The sequence below is a fragment of the Lissotriton vulgaris genome, chromosome 3_1, assembly GCF_964263255.1.
Source record: "Lissotriton vulgaris chromosome 3_1, aLisVul1.2, whole genome shotgun sequence".
In the NCBI taxonomy this organism is placed as follows: domain Eukaryota; kingdom Metazoa; phylum Chordata; class Amphibia; order Caudata; family Salamandridae; genus Lissotriton; species Lissotriton vulgaris.
In genome coordinates this window covers 758,496,433-758,505,763 of record NC_141689.1, presented here as the reverse complement: position 1 = coordinate 758,505,763, position 9,331 = coordinate 758,496,433, and the positions used below count along the sequence as shown (strand labels likewise).

At 43.8% G+C, this 9,331-nt stretch overlaps 1 pseudogene; it reads right to left on the bottom strand.

Annotated features, from left to right (window-relative positions):
• Window positions 1-217: 217 nt before the first annotated feature.
• LOC147727006 (zinc finger MYM-type protein 1-like) lies at window positions 218-1,443 on the bottom strand (annotated as a pseudogene).
• Between the last annotated feature and the right edge of the window lie 7,888 nt (window positions 1,444-9,331).

Sequence of the window (9,331 nt, the reverse complement as noted above, 5' to 3'; positions counted from 1 at the left end):
TGGGCTGTTCTTCTTGTGTCTAAATTTTCATCTGGATCACATAGAGCTTCCATTGCAGCCACACATTCATAAAATTTTTCTTTCACTGCCTTTACTGCAGCATGATGAGCACTTCAGCGTGTTGTTAATAGTCTTTTCACTGAGACTCCAGTGTGGTCTATTAAAACATCCCATTGGTGAGTGGAAGCAGCAAAGAAGAAAAACCTTGTCTCAGGAGTTAAAAAAAAGTGACACACGAAGCATTTTCAGCAGTAGAGTGTTGGCCGCACAAGTTAAGCGAATGGTCCTCACATCCATTAAAAATAGCTTTCGTGTTCTTTCTTTTCAAAATCTCTTGTACACCCCCATGGATTCCCGCCATAGTGGCAGCATTATCGTAACCTTGAGCGCGGCACATCATAATGTCGAGTCCATCGCTTTCCAGATTTTTAAGAATATCAGAACTGAGGTCAACAGCTTTTTTCCCCTTTAAAGGGAAAAATCACAGAAACTCTTCTCTTACTTCAACTTTCCTATTTTGGATTTTCACATATCTGATCACTTCGCACATTTGGTGTGTGATGTGTCAGGTGTGCTAACGAACAATAATACCTGGCAGATTTTATATCCATGACAAGCCTTCACATGATTTGCGCTAGGACATATATAAACTCATTCTGAGTTTTTGGTGCAAGATAAGATACTGATGCTTTTAGTTTACATGTGCTTCACTTTAATCTCTTTAGGCACTGGGTCATACTTAGAAAGCATTTCAACCATTTCCAGAAAGTTTCCTTTATTCAATGAAGATTCATCTTCATTGTGGCCCCCGAATGCCAGATTCTGCTTGGCAAGAAACAAGGCGATATCGTGCAACCTGTGCAAGATGTCTCTCCACTTTTTCTTCTCTACATCCATCAAAGCAATACTTTCAGCGTCAATTGTTTTGTGCATTCTAAGTCCTGCTGCCAATGTTTTCCATTTTTCAAGGCAATGTAAGTGCTCTTCAGATGTCTCATGATTATGCACTTTCGGGCTCTGTTTCCACCACATCTGAAACCGAGTCACAAATTTAGATGTCGTGTCTGTGGCATTAGCAGCAAAGAGTCGACAGCAAAAACAATATAATTTCTCATTGACGAGTGAGGAAACCATCAATGATCGCAACTTTTTCTCGCCATTTGGAATCATCTTGTAAAACCACTCTTTTGATAGCCGGCGAACATCTCCTTTTGCTTTTGGATCTTGCCTTGTCGCAATTCTGAAAGGGCCATCTTTGTTCTGGAAAGAAGCACTTACTCTTTTGATGGTTACAACCCGCAAATGATCTGAAACTGATATATTCCAAAAAGAAGCCTCATCTAAAATATTCCAATTGTCCCCCTTTATCTCATTCATCATCTCATTTACAGTATCATGGTTAGAGTCACTTTCAGTACTCTCTTCTGATTTAAATACATCCATTTGAATTTCCAGTTCCTTTCCTAGTTTTTCTGCTTAATTTTCTTCTATTTCAACACTAGCATCAGAATCAGCGTTCTCAATTGGTGGCCCAGGAACTGTGTCTTTTGATGAACCCTGGCCATCATCTGATCTCTGGACATATTGAAGCATGGATCCATATAGTTTTGAGAGTGATTCATTTTTTTTCCTTTTTTGATTTTCTTTGCTGGCATCCACTTGACCTCTTTGATTTATGTATTCTATGTGGCATGATTGATATAATATATCCTTAAACTATTATTCAAAAAACAGCGACTTTCAAAAACCCCAACAACAAAAACAAAGGGTGTTTTAAGGATGCCAGGGGCCCTGGAAAAAATAAGGACATTTAGCACCCACCTCATGGTTTTATTAGAAAAACCGGCCACCAATTAGGTTGCCACTGCACCTGCTGCACTATTGATAGCTAAACCCTTGGCAGTGTATGGCATTGTGCATATGTCTTGGGTGAGGAGAAGGAAGGTCTGACGTAGATGGCTATATGCCACGTTCTCGCTATTACGCTAAGCACTCTGAAACCTGGCTGGGTTAAGTTTGCACATTATAAGACCACACATACATAAGTAAAGAACTTCTAGATACATGTGCATAATACACATGTGCTACTAAAACAGGTTTTTACATAGAACTTCATTACACTGTTTTTTGTAGCTTCTAAGCGCTGTATGTCACTTGGATGTTTACCTTAAGACTTACCACTTACTATTCCAGTTCATTCTTAAAAATATGGATTTACTCAACAACACAGTAGGGGTCTGTGCAAGCCCGAAAGAAGACACAGTACTTCTGGGCCAGCATAATCAGTGGGAGGTGTAACAAGTAGGCCTACGGCTAAGAGCACAAGAGCACAAATGAAACTGTCAGTGGGAGAGGAAAAGTGCAGAGTGTTAAGGAAGCTGCGCCCACACCACAAGGTGTCTTAGAGTCCCACCACCGCACACAGCACAGAGGGTAAAAAATACAGCCTTGATTAGTAAATGTGCTACATAATTTTTACATTTACCGTAAAGTACTTACAGAATACTATTTTCGACGCATTTTTTGTAAAACAATGGTAAGCTGTTCTGCTCGCCACCTTTGCAAAGACCTCTACATCATAAACATTAACCTCACTGTTCAAGAAATCCGTAATCTGCCCTTTCTAGTAGAGTGCAGTAGGGGTGGGTGGATTTTCGCGGATCCACGATCCGCGAATTTGAGGATTTGCGGGTTCGCGGATCCGCAAAATCCGCAATTTTGCAGATTCGCGGATTTTGCGGATTTTTTTATGGGTCGGGTCATCTGTGCAAGTTCAAGTGCCTCTTGTGTGTATAAATGGTCGAGACCGATCAGAGCAGGAGATGAAGAGAAAGAAGCTCCTGGTCACCGGAACAGCACTAGGATTGCGCTCGTGAAAGTCAAGGATACAAAGGCCTCTATCCAGCATCACAGCTGATTTTCGACAGTAGATTTGGGAAGAAGGCACACCTGCCCAGCCTTGACGACGCTCACGATTGTTTTTGGGCTGATGAATGAGTCACTGAATTTGAGCTTCAACTAGTTCCAGCTACCATGTGTGTGTTGCTATGCAATCGCACCGATGTGCGCAGGGGTCCCTTGAGTGACCTGTCCATCCATCATCCTCCTGTAACTATTTTAGGATGGCGCCAGCAAGCTACCAGCGCCATCCTAAAATAGTTACTAAATTAGCTTCACTAATAGATAAAATAAAGCAGGTGCTCGAGCACCTGCTTTATTTTATCTATTAGTGCTTCCTGTGCTTCCTGTTGCAGCTAACTTTGTATCTATTTTAGGATGGTGCTGGCAGCTTGCCGGCGCCATCCTATAATAGTTACAACAACAACTTCAAGCTTGAAGGCTTGAACTTTTGCCCCCCGAATCCACCGCTCGAGGATTTGCGGATTTTCGGTAAATTCGAGGGAGTTCGCCGATTGCGGATTTACCGAAAATCCACAAAATCCGCAAGCGGAACGGATTCTGCGCTCATGCCTAGAGTGCAGTTGAACGAAGAGGCTCTGGGGTGACTGGCAGCCAGCAATCTGAGCAAACCGTCCAATTAAATATTATTATGAATTGAAACACGCACGCCAAACTCAACTTCCTGTACTTAAAACATAGCTTGAAAAATGAATAAAACAACATCATGTGATGTCTGTGAGCGTTCAGTTTTTTTTGGAGCATGAATACCTTCTTTGATGAATGTATCATCTTAGTTTTGGACAATGTTACAGAGATAGGGCCACAAAAAGTTGTATTTTTTTTTGTTTTATGAAATGTGTGTTGAGATGTGCTCAGTGTCTCAGCCGCTATGGGCAGCATGTACGACCCCGACAGGTGTGCGGCGGCGCGCCTGGATTTGCATTTTCATTTATTTGCTTCCGCGCTTTGTACCCTTGACGAGACTCTGGAGAGATTTGAGGACAGGCAGCACACTACTAAGGGGTTGATTCCAATCTCGGTTGGTCAGCCCTCTGAGACGTGTTAGTAGCATCACCTTACGGCCGAACAGTGCGAGGAGCGGGACCGTCCGGCCGAGGAAGTACGATGCGGAAAAGTGCCAAATTCCCGACAGATCCACATGCTCTGACTCCATCATCAATTTCTATCCGAACCTGACCCGGAAACACCCAATCCGTGCTGCACAGTAACAAAAACACTGCTACTTCCGGCCGGTCACGTACGATGCACCGTTCCTATGTTCCGGACGGGTCACCACGTACAGCACATCACAGCACAAGCACAAGAGCTGCATATCAACTCCAATTAGCGCCATTAACCCATTCCTTGGATTCGAACCGGAGCAGCCAGCAATGGATTGAGACGGAGCATGAATCCAATAGCGCAGGTCATACCAGTCCTGTACATATAATACCGGATCAGGAACACACGCGGACGGCGCAGACAGTAAGTCGGACACCCACACTACAAACAAATCCAGGGGGTCCAGACCCTGTCCACCATTACCACACCTCCTTAGGGAATCCATGGCCACACTGCTGCCACCCCACCCATAGGGGCATGTTACCTATCACCAATGCCACCCAACCCATAGGGGAATGTTACCCACCCCCATTGCCATCCCACCCATAGGGGCATGTTACATATCACTGATGCCACCCCACCCAAAGGGTAGGGGCATGTTACCCACCCCCACTGCCACCCCACCCATATGTGTCATGTTGACTATCACTGATGCCACCCCATCCATAGGTGTAATGTTGCCTATCACTGATGCCACCCCACCCATAGGGGCATGTTGCCTTTCACTGATGCCACCCCACCCATATGTGTCATGTTGCCTATCACTGATGCCACCCCACCCATATGTGTCATGTTGCCTATCACTGATGCCACCCCACCCATGTGTGTCGTGTTACCTATCACTGATGCCACCCAACCCACATGTGTCATGTTGCCTATAATTGATGCCACCCCACCCATAGGGGCATGTTGGCTATCACTGATGCCACCCCACCGATATGTGTCATGTTGCCTATCACTGATGCCACCCCACCCATATGTGTCATATTGCCTATCACTGATGCCACCCCACCCATAGGGCATGTTGCCAATCACTGATGCCACTCCACCCATAGGCGTAAATAATACATTAATGGTGGTGAAATGCACACCAATCTTCCTTTTATGTTCCTTATTTAATCCATGATTGACATCATCAAACGTATCCTGGCGTGCGACGCTGGATTTGCGCTCCACCCTTTTGCGCTAGCAATATCAGTAAACACACGGGGGACCTGTTCAAGGTCCCACTCCAACTGCACTGCCACATGTGCTTTCGAATGAATCCAATAAACCAATTCTATTTTTTCTTATCATTATATCCATTTTAAACATAATTTCTTCTTTTTTTCATCAATTTTTCATCAGTTCATTTTATCCATTTTCCATTTCGTTATTCTAAAAATGTTCGTGACCAGGAGATGTTTTCCATAAAAACACGACTTTATTTCAGCTTCACCCAATGCATTTCGGTTAGAAACCTTCGTCAGGGGTGTATCTATAAAATTAATTAATACATACATCAGTTAAAATCTACATAAATATTTACACCGCAATTGCCTTGATGTTAAACAAAGAACTTATCTAAGCTGAAATAAAGTCGTGTTTTTATGGAAAACATCTCCTGGTCACGAACATTTTTTGAATAACGAAATGGAAAATGGATAAAATGAACTGATGAAAAATTGATGAAAAAAAGAAGAAATTATGTTTAAAATGGATATAATGATAAGAAAAAATAGAATTGGTTTATTGGATTCATTCGAAAGCACATGTGGCAGTGCAGTTGGAGTGGGACCTTGAACAGGTCCCCCGTGTGTTTACTGATATTGCTAGCGCAAAAGGGTGGAGCGCAAATCCAGCGTCGCACGCCAGGATACGTTTGATGATGTCAATCATGGATTAAATAAGGAACATAAAAGGAAGATTTGTGTGCATTTCACCACCATTAATGTATTATTTACGACTGTCTGCCCTAATAGTTGAGATGCACCCGTTGGATTATCATGTGAAAAAATAGAACGTTTAAAATCGAGTAAAGTTTCAAACGCGAATATTTTCAAAAATACAGGAGTTTGGATTCCGGAGAACCAGGGAATGGGAAAGTTGCTTGGTTAAAAGCTGCATTGATAATGAGAAACTATGTAAATTGAACTTGGTCAAAATATTTATAAATTAGATTGTTATGAGTTTGTAAATACTGTTGCTAATTAGCGAACATTCAATCACTAGCGTTTAAGCCACAGCGGTAAATAATGTACAACTGTATAAAATCTGTTTATATGTAAATTGAACTTGGTCAAAATATTTATAAATTAGATTGTTATGAGTTTGTAAATACTGTTGCTAATTAGCGAACATTCAATCACTAGCGTTTAAGCCACAGCGGTAAATAATGTACAACTGTATAAAATCTGTTTATATGGCATCCTGGGTAATGTAGTATAACATGGGAGTTAACCACGGGAACAACCCGATTTATTTGTTAGGCTGGATTCCAGTACAGGGTTTAATTTAGGCTCTTGAACACGTGATCACTAGTGGGGAAAGAAAAGAAGGCACAGATTGAAATCAGTTAGAATGATGGCGGTCCGTAAACAAATGGTTGGAATATCGTGTTAGAAAAATACGCCGCACGAAGCATGAGGAGAAAGGAAGGTTTTTAAACATCACGACATGGTAAGCGTGCCTAAAGATGTGGGCGGGAGCATAAAATAGGAGTTTTTGTTCTGGATAAGATACTACAATAGGGATACCGGTCATTATTTTTCATGGCAGCACAACAACAGTGGAGATTCGTTTAGATACGTGTGAAGTTGTCGAGGGAACTGTGGGTCTTTGATGAACGCAAGCTGGTTAAGTGATGTCAGATAAAAGCACACACCACAAAAGGGAAAGCTAATTATCAATGGAATTAAATATGTAACTGTTGAGAGATAAGTTCTTTGTTTAACATCAAGGCAATTGCGGTGTAAATATTTATGTAGATTTTAACTGATGTATGTATTAATTAATTTTATAGATACACCCCTGACGAAGGTTTCTAACCGAAATGCATTGGGTGAAGCTGAAATAAAGTCGTGTTTTTATGGAAAACATCTCCTGGTCACAAACATTTTTTGAATAACGAAATGGAAAATGGATAAAATGAACTGATGAAAAATTGATGAAAAAAAGAAGAAATTATGTTTAAAATGGATATAATGATAAGAAAAAATAGAATTGGTTTATTGGATTCATTCGAAAGCACATGTGGCAGTGCAGTTGGAGTGGGACCTTGAACAGGTCCCCCGTGTGTTTACTCCACCCATAGGGGCATGTTACCCACCCCTACTGCCACCCCAACCATAGGGGCATGATGCCTTTCACTGATGCCACCCCACCCATATGTGTCATGTTGCCTATCACTCATGCCACCCCACCCATATCAGTCATGTTGCCAACCACTGATACCATCCCACCCATATGTGTCATGTTGTCTATCACTGATGCCACCCCACCCATATGTGTCATGTTGCCTATCACTGATGCCACCCCACCCATTGGGGCATGTTACCTATCAATACTGCCTCACCCACCCATAGGGGTCAGTGTGGTAGACAATATTGACACCCCCACCCATAGGGAGGATGATACAACACACATCATCAAACAACAACCACAGGCATGTCAGCCAAATACATTTCACAACAACATCATGACCACAATGTGTGGTGCCTGGCAATATCCCCAACAGTGATTTTGATTCATGACACACAAAGTAACTACATCACATGTGTGAACAACACCAGAGTGTGGGCTACACAAGTCAAGCTTTGAAATAGCACTGGGCCAATGTGTGAAAATCTCCCATCAATGTGTACATCCAATGTAAAATGTGTGGACACAAACTGCTGCTAATGTTGAGCATTGTGGCAAAGGGTGAAAATCACCCATCATCACAGTGACCACAAGGTAGGTGTCATCATGGAAATAGCAGCACATGCCAAACAGTATGTATGATTCCTGGGCATGTCAGCACAACACCTGCACAGTCAACCTTCCTCCACCACCCAATGTAGGCACTGGTGACAAACGCCTAGGTACGGTATTGCCCCTTAAGTCACCTGCACATAGACAATACATATGTCTACCAAGTTGCACAGAGGACACCGTTGACTTTACACCAATGCTGCCCACACCTGCATATACAGTGGAGATGGCACAACAGTCAGGGAAACTGTCAAATTGGACATTGTGAAGCACATCATATGTGCATGGGTGCAAGCCACAGATGTGGCCATGCCAATGAAATGTCACCATCCCTGTGCTAAATGAGTTAATCATAACACACCCACTCAGCTGCAAAGGATGACATGGATACCAACCTGAACATGAAACACATCTCATGGGCCATATGGAGTACACCACAGCAACACCTCAGTAACAGACATTTGTAATTCCTGCATCATCACACCAAGGGCAGGCTAAACAGAATCAACAAAATCTACAGCTCAATCAAATGCACAAGGAGAACAAAAAATGTTTTAATCAGCAATCTGCCATCTGAAAGGGAAAATCAACAATGAAATGTAGTCCAATGTCCTTTTGAAAATCCAAAGTCCAATGATGGTGTGAGTGACACCTGTCTCCCATTGCTTGCCTGCACTGCTAAGGACTGGGGAAATCCACTCTGAGGGGCATACATCGGGCAGACCAGGCACCGCAGGGACAGGATCAGGGCTCAGCAGAAGGAGGTTGTGAAGGGATGCTGGGTGCAGGAGAGTCAGTGGCAACTGCACAGTGGAGGGGTCTGACATGGGTTGTACCATCACAAATGTGGGGTACAAGTCTGATGGGGTGGGTGCTGGAACCACTGCAGTGGGCAGGTCAGATGTAGTGGACATGGTCCCCACTGCAGAGCCCATGTCAGACTGGGTGGGCATGGACTCCACTGCAGTGCCTAACCCCATGGGAGTGGAAAGGGGTGCAGGTGAGGTTGGCAGGACAGCTGGGGGGACACGATCCCCACAGAAGTTGCAGCAACAGACAGGCTGGGAGTGGTGTCAGTGGAAGAGCAAGTGGGAGTTGGGGAGGGCCTGAGCATTTTGGGGATGATGTATCTGTGGGTAGGGGAACCTGGGACAGGGAGTGGTGGGGGAACCTGTGGTGTGCTGACCTGGGGGATGGAGGAAGGAGACTGTGCAGTAGAGCTGGGGGGTGGGGTCTTGCTCTTCCGGGCATGGGGTGACCTACGGGTGGGGGGCCTCATTCTACCTGCGCTTGGGGGAGGGTGTCCAGGTGTGAGGGACACTCTTCTCTGTGTGTGGGGACTTCCCCTTCCCCATGT